Below are 10,186 nucleotides of genomic sequence, written 5' to 3'. Positions count from 1 at the left end.
AGCCATCAGCATTATTTTTATTCGTTATTATTCCATTTTTTGTTTTGTTGAAAGTTCATATGAACCACAAACGTTTGTTGGTTGTCCCTGTTCAAATGTTTAAATTCTTAAGGTGTTGAATTATGGCTTTAAAAAATATTTTTATGTATTGAATTTTATTTCTTATTTATTGTTAATATTTAGTTAGATTCCGTTTTTTTGGTTTTTGTTTTCTTCCTTTTAAAAATCAGAGCATTTTTACACGTTAAATATTTTACTCTGCTTCTCTTTTTGTTTCTGTGTATCTAACAAAATATTATTTTTTATTATTTTTTTTTTGTAAAAGGTTGCTTGGAATCGTTTTCTTGTTGTTTGATGGTGTTAAAGATGATTTCTTTTTTTGAACCCTTAATGTTGTGTTCTCGGTTGTGAAATTTCATGGTAGGTTTCATGGCTAATGGTTTATGGAAGCTCAAGCTATTATTATATAAAAAATACTAATGTATGTATGTGTATCCAGATACCCACATATAGCCCGAAACATAAAGATATCTATATATTGAGAGAGTATAACAGTTAACAAATAAGTGTCTTATAATGACCATAAAGTTATGCGTTTGGGAAATATTTCTGTTGCTTTCGTGTCGGTAAAATATCAAGAATGTTTTGTTCTTTGTGGTAATAAGGACTTATTTTACAAACTTTAAACTAGACTAGAGTATTGACTAAATTAGTCTTAACTAGGGACTAGGCTAAAAACTGTAGACTAGACTATATACTAGACAAAAAAAGACTATAGACTAGACTATATACTAGACTTTAGACTAGACTAGATTATAGACTAGACTATAGACTATACTCTACACTATAGACTAGACTATAAACTAGACTATAGACTAGACTATAGACTAGACTATAAACTAGACTATAGACTAGACTATAGACTAGACTATAAACTAGACTATAGACTAGACTATAGACTAGACTATAAACTAGACTATAGACTAGACTATAGACTAGACTATAGACTAGACTATAGACTAGACTATAGACTAGACTATAGACTAGACTATAGACTAGACTATAGACTAGACTATAGAGCAGATTATAGACTAGAGGATGTACTAGAATTCACACTATAAACTAATCTATAGTCCATACTATATATTAAAATATAGATCACACTACAGACTTACCTATAGTCCACACATTAGTTCAAACTATTTACTAAACTATAGTCCACACATAAGTCCAACCTATAGACTAGAATATAGTTCAGTATATAACTAGAATATAGGAAACACTATAGTCCATACTATAAACTGTATTCCAACCTGTGAACTAAACTACTTTCCCGATTTTAGACTATACTGTATTTCAAATTGTAGACTTGGATATAGGCTCAACAATTATCCAAACTATAGTGTAGATTATGGATGAAATAGACTATTGGTGTTTATAATCTGAAGAGTTACCAGGTTATACCAGATCCAACTACGGCAAATATAAAAGTAGTAGATTTAAATCCAATTTTTTGACGTTTTCATTATATATTCTGAATGTGCTCCGTTCAGTATTTATGAAATTTTAAGCAATGATCTTATATGATTTTTACATGTCTCTCTCTAATCTGGTCTAGTTTGAAGAAAATACATCAAACGTAAAATAAATAAATGTTTAATTTTATAAAAATCACACCCAAAATACTATGTGTATTTTTAACATTTTCCCATAGATAAAGGAATTTTTGTTCTCATTTTTTTCATACATACTTCGCCGGAAAGAAGGTCATAGAAATAAACTTTTATGAAACACTTAAGTCGATAAAATAAATCTTGGCACTTTAACTGCTGACTTTATAAACATTAGTCAAACTCATATTTACAGAATTGGAACAAACATACAACTCATGCTTATATAAACAATATCCTGTATAGAAATTAGGGTAGAGCATGGAGATGTGGTAGGAAAATTAAAGCACTAAATATAAAACATAATATCCAGGAAATAGAATATAGATAACTAACTATATATCGTACATATCAGTTGGGATATTTGTAATCTGTTAGTTAACCTATAGAAAGCTTTTGTGGATTCGATTTTAACAATTAAACATTTGAAACTACAAAAGTTAACCTATAGCTATTATTCCACCCCGTACAATTTTAAAATAGTCTAATATATGCCACCCTAATGTAACTACAAACTACCAGCAACTATAAATGTTGTTTTACTCATGTGTTGTTTGATTTGTATAAATCTTTTTTGGACCACCTTCGTGCAACACAGAAAAAACAATTCTGAACTTTTTTTATGATGTTCTCTTCCGTTTTTATAACTAACTTTTTTTAGTTCTCTCGAGTTTTTATACTCTCCACCAAAAAATAGGCAGCGGTATATTGATTTTGTCAATACGTTTGTAAATCATGCAAATGTCGGCAGCAGATCTTAGAACTAAAACTTATCAGAATTTTTTCTCAATTACTTTTAGAACCGCAAAAGAAATTTGCCTTAAACAATCATTGTTACCATTAATACTGTTCATGATATGATTTTAATCAGAATTGATTAAAAATATTTTATATTAAAATAGTTCTATTTATAATAAACGGTACAAAAAACTTTGTATATGATTTCATATAGGATATATAAGATTCGAAGTATACAACTTTTACTTATTTCTTTTTATTTTTTTGGCAAGAAAAAAAGTTAAATAAACGTTTGTTTTGGTAGTTGACAGCTAAATTTTTTTTACTCCGCTCAGTTCAGTTTGGTGCTGTTCATTTAATGCTTTTAAAGCACTAGTGGTGCTAAAGTTGTTAAAAAGAAAATAAATCTTTGGCCAACTACAAAGTATTCATGAAGTATTGGAGCACAGCGTCAAAGGAAGACAATTACAGAGAGAAAGAGGAAAAGAGATTTAGGAAGCAAGTAACTCCTATGGCGCCATAACAATCAATAAATCATTATCTGGCTTTTATTTAAGATTTTTTTATAATAAGTACTAGTGGATTTATAAATATCAGAATATTTACAAAGTTGTGTGCGTAAGGATATTTAAGTAGTGAGTGAGAGCTGTAGTATATTAAGTAGTTAAAACTCTACTGGAAATGGGAAATGTGTTACAGCTAATGAACTTTTAACCTTTTATATAAATAAGACACAAATTGTATGAATGTAACAATATGAACGTAAAACTACTTATTCCTTACTTAAACTTCAACAATAAAGCCTTTATATTGGAAATTAAAAAAATCTTTCATTAGTTAGTTCGTTAAGCAAAAATTGCATAAATTCGAACAAAACTAAAACTAAACCAGAACTGAACTAGAACTAAACCAGAACTAGAACTGAACTAGAACTGAACTAGAACTGAACTAGAACTGAACTAGAACTGAACTAGAACTGAACTAGAACTGAACTAGAACTGAACTAGAACTGAACTAGAACTGAACTAGAACTGTACTAGAACTGAACTAGAACTGAAATAGAACTGTACTAGAGCTGAACTGAACTCGAACTTAACTTGAGCCTAACTGGAATCGAACTAGAACTGAACTTTAACTGAATTGAAACTAAAATATACAGAACTAGAGTGGAACTATGCCTCAACTAAGGTTTGACGGTGCAAGAACTAAAGGAAAACTTTTTCGAACAGCTCTGATTACTTTGTTTTCTTTCCTTATTGATAAACTTAACTATCTTAAGATTTTAACAATTTCCACTTACAGTTAGTATCAATTTCCCAAACGACATATACATATTTATAAAATCAATTAAAATTATTTACAATTATTTATAATTTCATAAAGTCATAATTAATAAAGAAGAAATAATAAGATCAACTTCAGTGGAGTCTTCAATAATTGCAATAAACTAGGATCAAAGAATAAATGTTACAATTCATACAATAAAAAGCAATAATGAACAAAACAAAGCAAATGAAAAAAAACTTGTTAAATCATTTTATTTATTTCTGCTTTAACTAGACATTTGATCAATGTTAACAAGACAATAATGATTCTGTTGCTGATGATGCTCGGAGGCTCAATTGAATTGAATTGAAATCATACACTACTTAATGTGATGAAGTCAATGATTGTTAGTTAACGTACATCAGGTATCCGAAGTAAAAATCAAAGAAAAAAACTTTAACAATTTGATCAATGAATCGTTGGATGTTTGAATGAGAATGAATGAAGTTAATAAGGTTTGAATGAAATCTATACTTTGTACGCATAAATGTTTATATGTCCATCTGGCTATGTTAACAACTATCGATACGTTTAAATCAGTATGAAAAAGTCGTAACATTTTCATAATATTTTCTTTTTTGTTTCTTCTAAAGTTGCTCTTATTATTCCAGAAAGAAAACCACTCATTTTTAGAAAATGAAACGTATATATTGTACATAATCAATGGAAAATCAATAAAAACTAAAAGAGGTAAAATAGAACGAGAATTGCTACATTTAAAAAAATACAAGAACAACAATAACACTTCGGTTGTATTATCAGCATCATCAATAAAACATACATCTTCAGTCATCATCCACACATACAGACAGACCTACTCAACCAACCAACCATAAATGTAACTGCTCTATAACATAGATACAGAGATTTCCACTTTTACCTCCACCTTTACCGGTATCAATATCAGTAACATTTAATCTGTACTTCATCGATACATGAATGTATGTAGAGGACGTGCGAACATAACTACAGATACAAGTACACGAGAACAAACTGCTAGATATACGATAGATGTACCTCAATCCATGTACAATTTCTTTTCATTTTTTTTTTTTTTTTCATAAACAATTTTTGAAGTGATATAGTTAGAAGTGTCTAATGCTACATCATCACCAATGTGAGGGGTTCTACGTGATGTGTTTTAGGAAACAGAACCAGACCCTATTACATCAACATACTCACAGGCACGCACTCATATATGAACCACATTTGTGTCAAAGTGATAATGAAGTCTACTTGATGAAACTGGGAAAAGTGATGTGTCAAAGTCAGTGTCTATCATGCATTAATCATTTTATGTTTTCAGATTTATACAGAAAAAGTTCTGTTATAGACACTTTTCCTTTTCGATGAACCTGTATATGGTTGGATAACACTACAATAGAGTGAGGGTAATATCAGTTGCACTTTAATATGTAAAGAAAAATTCTATACCAGAAATGAACTTGTACTAAACTAGAACTGAATTAGAACTGAACTAGAACTCAACTAGAACTAAATTAGAACTAAACTAGAACTAAACTAGAACTAAACTAGAACTGAACTAGAACTGAACTAGAACTGAACTAGAACTGAACTAGAACTGAACTAGAACTGAACTAGAACTGATAGAACTGTACTAGAGCTGAACTGAACTCGAACTTAACTTGAGCCTAACTGGAATCGAACTAGAACTGAACTTTAACTGAATTGAAACTAAAATATACAGAACTAGAGTGGAACTATGCCTCAACTAAGGTTTGACGGTGCAAGAACTAAAGGAAAACTTTTTCGAACAGCTCTGATTACTTTGTTTTCTTTCCTTATTGATAACTTAACTATCTTAAGATTTTAACAATTTCCACTTACAGTTAGTATCAATTTCCAAACGACATATACATATTTATAAAATCAATTAAAATTATTTACAATTATTTATAATTTCATAAAGTCATAATTAATAAAGAAGAAATAATAAGATCAACTTCAGTGGAGTCTTCAATAATTGCAATAAACTAGGATCAAAGAATAAATGTTACAATTCATACAATAAAAAGCAATAATGAACAAAACAAAGCAAATGAAAAAAAACTTGTTAAATCATTTTATTTATTTCTGCTTTAACTAGACATTTGATCAATGTTAACAAGACAATAATGATTCTGTTGCTGATGATGCTCGGAGGCTCAATTGAATTGAATTGAAATCATACACTACTTAATGTGATGAAGTCAATGATTGTTAGTTAACGTACATCAGGTATCCGAAGTAAAAATCAAAGAAAAAAACTTTAACAATTTGATCAATGAATCGTTGGATGTTTGAATGAGAATAATGAAGTTAATAAGGTTTGAATGAAATCTATACTTTGTACGCATAAATGTTTATATGTCCATCTGGCTATGTTAACAACTATCGATACGTTAAAATCAGTATGAAAAAGTCGTAACATTTTCATAATATTTTCTTTTTTGTTTCTTCTAAAGTTGCTCTTATTATTCCAGAAAGAAAACCACTCATTTTTAGAAAATGAAACGTATATATTGTACATAATCAATGGAAAATCAATAAAAACTAAAAGAGGTAAAATAGAACGAGAATTGCTACATTTAAAAAAATACAAGAACAACAATAACACTTCGTGTATTATCAGCATCATCAATAAAACATACATCTTCAGTCATCATCCACACATACAGACAGACCTACTCAACCAACCAACCATAAATGTAACTGCTCTATAACATAGATACAGAGATTTCCACTTTTACCTCCACCTTTACCGGTATCAATATCAGTAACATTTAATCTGTACTTCATCGATACATGAATGTATGTAGAGGACGTGCGAACATAACTACAGATACAAGTACACGAGAACAAACTGCTAGATATACGATAGATGTACCTCAATCCATGTACAATTTCTTTTCATTTTTTTTTTTTTTTTCATAAACAATTTTTGAAGTGATATAGTTAGAAGTGTCTAATGCTACATCATCACCAATGTGAGGGGTTCTACGTGATGTGTTTTAGGAAACAGAACCAGACCCTATTACATCAACCATACTCACAGGCACGCACTCATATATGAACCACATTTGTGTCAAAGTGATAATGAAGTCTACTTGATGAAACTGGGAAAAGTGATGTGTCAAAGTCAGTGTCTATCATGCATTAATCATTTTATGTTTTCAGATTTATACAGAAAAAGTTCTGTTATAGACACTTTTCCTTTTCGATGAACCTGTATATGGTTGGATAACACTACAATAGAGTGAGGGTAATATCAGTTGCACTTTAATATGTAAAGAAAAATTCTATACCAGAAATGAACTTGTACTAAACTAGAACTGAATTAGAACTGAACTAGAACTCAACTAGAACTAAATTAGAACTAAACTAGAACTAAACTAGAACTAAACTAGAACTGAACTAGAACTGAACTAGAACTGAACTAGAACTGAACTAGAACTGAACTAGAACTGAACTAGAACTGAACTAGAACTGAACTAGAACTGCACTAGAACTGAACTAGAACTGAACTAGAACTGTACTAGAACTGAACTAGAACTGAACTAGAACTGAACTAGAACTGAACTAGAACTGAACTAGAACTGAACTAGAACTGAACTAGAACTGAACTAGAACTGAACTAGAACTAGAACTGAACTAGAACTGAACTAGAACTGAACTAGAACTGAACTAGAACTGAACTAGAACTGAACTAGAACTGAACTAGAACTGAACTAGAACTGAACTAGAACTGAACTAGAACTGAACTAGAACTGAACTAGAACTGAACTAAAACTGAACTAGAACTGAACTAGAAATGAACTAGAACTGAACTAGTACAGAACTATGACTGAACGTGCGCAAATTATACTAAAATTCATTTATGAACCCCAAATTGTAACTGATTGAAAATGCTTTACAAATCTTTTCATATTGAACCTCACTTTTCCTTGTCTTTTTTCTACATCTGACAATAAAACACAATTCCTAGGTAAACCTGTTCTCATTTAAAAAATTACTTATAGTCCTAAAAATCCCTTGAATATGACTTTTAAAACTCATGATGTCATGTCATCATGCATGAATGCCTAATTCTTGTTGGATTTTGCCAACGTTGTTCAGTCGTTCGTATGGGTGTTTGTATGCTTTTAAATGACAGTTAGTGGCTGTGACCATGTGACTGACCGACATTATTTATCAAGATGATGAGGATGATAATGGCGATGATGATGCTTCAACTGTTTGTTTGTTAATGTTGAACATTAAATACAGTTTGTAAGGATGATATTTGTAATTCATTATTGTTGTCTGCTGCTACAGCTATTATTGTTGTTGGTAATGATAGTTGTGATATAATATTTTTGTTGTTACAACTAGTTGTGGTGGCGGTAACTTAGCGGCATTTTTTCTGTTAAACAATGTACTTAAAAAAAAATAAATGCAATTGTGTTTTTTTGGAATTTCCATAAATACAGTGGTTTGACTAGGCTTTTATAAACTAAAACTTATTGGAATCTTATTTAAAGTTCATTGAAAATATTTCATTAATAAAAAATATTGGCTACATCGTCATAAGGACATTTTAACACATTATGTCCCCAGCAAAAAGGAACTTCCAAAGAAGTAAAAAAAGTAGAATTTACTTCGCGTAATTACCAAAAAAGACCAGAAGAAGTGATGATTTTAACACAGGCTTGTCCTTTTTATATGGTTCCAAATTCACTACTTCTGAAGTCATTCTTAGGGTGTAATATTTATGAAGAAGGTAAAAACTCCACTTTGAAAATTTTCTCTCAACTAGAACTGAACTAGAACTGAACTAGAACTGAACTAGAACTGAACTAGAACTGAACTAGAACTGAACTAGAACTGAACTAGAACTGAACTAGAACTGAACTAGAACTGAACTAGAACTGAACTAGAACTGAACTAGAACTGAACTAGAACTGAACTAGAACTGAACTAGAACTGAACTAGAACTGAACTAGAACTGAACTAGAACTGAACTAAAACTGAACTAGAACCGAACTAGAACTGAACTAAAACTGAACTAACTATGGATTTATCTATAATTTGCTTCAAATAAGAAATTTCGTAAATTTTTTCGAAATTAAAAAATTTTCGTAAGTTTCCTTAAATAACGTACATTTGCTATAGAAAACAATTTTTAGGCATATGCTTACACTGTGCAACCGTTTTATATGCCCTTCTCTCTGTATGTCACACAAAATATTCTACGATTTCAACCATCCAAAAGTACTTCATTCCACTCGATTCATTTTACAGCAATGCCAGTGGCGCTATTTCGACATTGCCAATGCAATTTTCATAAGTTATGATGGGGATGATGAAGATGATGATGATGACGATGATACTCAACAACCAGTCGCCTGAATCGAGTTGAAAGTACCATGTTGCATTCGTGGGACTACTGCTGGCAAAACATCGTGATTCTATATCATTCATTCGTTTTTTGTTCACTGAGAGTAAGTTGAGAAAATATTTTCATTTTTTCTTTTGTTTGTGTTCTTTTTTTAGTTTTTAGTTAAATTCATATAAATTCTGGTAACCACGTTATTAGTGTATGTTGCACTATAAAATTGTACAAATCTACATGTTTAAAGGAATATAAATGTATGTATGTAAATGTATGTGGCATATTGGCCTGTTTGGTTTCCTTTGATGGTTGTTGTTAGAGTAGTGCTCCTGCTGCTGCTGCCGTTTTAGCTGCCTGCCTTACTGTCTGCCAGTCTGTCCATATTTCGGCCAGTTAGTTGCAAAGTTGTTTTGTATGTTCAGTTGCTGTTGCAACATATTCCACCGCACCGTACATCACAGAGCGCACAGCTTGTAAAGTTCATACGTTAAGGAATTTTTGTACAAATGCCATCCCATCATCCATTTATTGTTTAGTGGAGATGATAAATGCAGTGCAAGGTTTTAACTGTGCCCCTCGCTGAAACTTGAAATGAACTTGTTGTTATTGTTTTCATTCTTTTTGTCCTTATTTTTTGTGTTGTTTTTTTCGTACTCCTTTATTTTAAATGTGTTTGTACGTTGATCTGTGTATCTTGCAGTTTTATTTTTTTCAATGTTGTAATCAAAAACCTTTTACTTTTGTTCGAATATGCAAGAATTTCTGAGATTGTGTTTTTATTCCAACTTTTCTTCTTTTTCATATTATGCGCTTTTTCGTTTGTAGTTAGCTTTTTTTATATAAATTTAAGTTTATTGTTTGTTCGTTGATTTTTTTGATATGTGATACAGTGGTTAAAAGGGAATTTAAAACTCGAAATTTGAAACTTATATAAAATTCTTTTTAAATTGAAAATTTTCAAAATAATCGAACAAACTATATCTATCTATCTATCTATCTATCTATCTATCTATCTATCTATCTATCTATCTATCTATCTATCTATCTATCTATCTATCTATCTATCTATCTATCTATCTAT

The sequence above is a fragment of the Lucilia cuprina genome, chromosome 5 (genome assembly GCF_022045245.1).
Source record: "Lucilia cuprina isolate Lc7/37 chromosome 5, ASM2204524v1, whole genome shotgun sequence".
Lineage (NCBI taxonomy): Eukaryota > Metazoa > Arthropoda > Insecta > Diptera > Calliphoridae > Lucilia > Lucilia cuprina.
The sequence above is the reverse complement of the archived record's forward strand: the minus strand, read 5'-3'. Positions refer to the sequence as shown.